General features: G+C 46.4%; 1 non-coding gene across 1 annotated transcript; it reads left to right on the forward strand.

Annotated features, from left to right (window-relative positions):
• Positions 1-1,519: 1,519 nt before the first annotated feature.
• TRNAR-UCU lies at positions 1,520-1,592 on the forward strand. The gene has a single exon. It is a non-coding gene; the product is annotated as a tRNA-Arg (tRNA).
• Positions 1,593-2,061: the final 469 nt, after the last annotated feature.

Consider the following 2,061-nt stretch of genomic DNA (forward strand, 5'->3'; position numbering starts at 1 on the left):
CCTCTTCAGCGCCGGTTTCCAGGCCGGCGCGTTGTTGCAGCTGATCTGGAAGGATTCTGTTCTAAGATGACTCACTCAGAGCAGAATCCTTCCAGATCAGCTGCAGCAACTTCGGCTGGCGGGGGTTAGGGACCCCCACCAGCACAGGTACCTGACAGCGGTGGGGGATGGTTGGTGGCGGTGGGAAGGGGGTCAAAAGGGCGGGGAGGCGATGCCCCCGTGGCCCCACGTAGCTACGCCCCTGGTGTTGGCGCCTCAAAAAAAGGATGATCTGGCTGTACGGGATCTCGTTTGTCCTTGGATGACCTTATCCACCTTTGCAACCAGGTGGACATTTGATTCAAGAGTGAGCTCAGGAATGGCAATCGTCCTGGAGGATGATTCATCTGATGCCCAGTGGCATAGCTACGTGGGGCCAGGGGGGGCCTGGGCTCCCATAGATTTGGCCCTGGACACCCTGCCGACAACCCTCTCGACCCCACTCCCACCACCAACCCGCCGTTGCCTGCCTTTGCTGGGGGGGGGGACCCCAACCCCCACCAGCCGAGGTCCTCTTCTTCCCGCAAAAGGCTTCCTTCTGTTTCTGACTTCCTGCCTCTCTGGCAAGTTTCTCTTTGCATTCTCTTTCAGCCTTTCTTATCAATGCTTTGCATCTAACTTGCCAGTGCTTACATTCCTTCTTGTTTTTTCATTCGGATCCTTTTTCAATTTTCGGAAGGATGTTCTTTTGGCTTTCATAGCCTCTTTCACTTCTTCCTTTAAAAATGCTGGCTGTCATTTGCTCTTCTTTCCACCTTTATTAATACCTGGAATATATCTGATCTGGGCTTCCAAGATGGCTTTTTTTAAACTATGTCCATGCCCGATTTAAAGTCATAACCTTACCGACTAATCTTTTTGTCTTTTCTTTGTAACCATTTTTCTTCATTTTATCATAGTTGCCCTTTGGAAAGTTAAATGCTGCTACAGCAGATTTCCTTAGTGACTTCACTCCAGTTAATAAGTCAAATTTGTTTCTGTTATGATCACTGTTTCCCAGAGGACCCAACAGCATTACTTCTGGAACTAACTCCCGTATTGTTCGGGAGTTATGGAGAGAGAAAGGGGTCCACTACTTTGCTTTATATGGTACACAGCCTCCAGCGCTCTAGGAAAAGATGCTTAGAAAGAAACAGACAATATTTTGGGTCTTCACTACAGAGCTGAGAAGGAGAAGGAAAAAAAACCTCCACAAATGAAGCAAACCACAGAGTCATTAAAAAGTGGAGTCAGTGATTAAAAATTGAACCAGATAATTCTTTATTAGCCTCAGCATCTGTGAATAATGGTTATTTGAGTTGCTGGGGCTAACTAAGAACCATCTGGTTCCATTTTTATCCACTGATTCCACTTTATATTGACTCTGTGGTTTGCTTCACTACAGAGCACCACGGCTGAAAGAATGAGAGAAGAACTCAAAAGAGTCCCAGCATCACCCTTGCCGAGCTCCTTAAACAGACATAAGAAAATGTTTCCTGTGACTCCAGTGGCCTAATGGATAAGGCACAGGCCTTCTAAGCCTGGGATTGTGGGTTCAAATCCCACCTGGGGTGGCCATCCTATAAGGGATATCTTTTCTGAGGGATAAGCCCAATGGCCATGCTGCACGACAGGCGTAACAAACAGCCTACCTCTGAAGGCCATGGTGTAGGATGCAGAAAGGGAAAATAGCTTTTATTGCTATCTGGATTTCTTTGGCTGAAATATGTTCATTGAGGGCTTCTCTAGCCCCCCCCCCCCCCAAGTGAACTGAGGCATGTCTGATTTCTTTAAGATAAGTGTAAGTGTGATCAGTGTTTTCTATTGTTTATAGTGGAGTCTGTTCTTACATGGCCCCCTCTGACAACCTAGTATCAGTGAGGGCTGTAATTATGTGGGAATTACTTACCATAAGAAATATACAATTTGGAAATGTGGGGCAAATAGGGTTTCTACCTCCTTACATCCATGCCAAGATACCATGATAGAAAAGACAGAAAGGACAGAAGCTATGCTCTTTTTAGAGGGATAGTCTTTATTCCA

This window comes from Microcaecilia unicolor, chromosome 3 (genome assembly GCF_901765095.1).
Source record: "Microcaecilia unicolor chromosome 3, aMicUni1.1, whole genome shotgun sequence".
Taxonomy (NCBI): domain Eukaryota; kingdom Metazoa; phylum Chordata; class Amphibia; order Gymnophiona; family Siphonopidae; genus Microcaecilia; species Microcaecilia unicolor.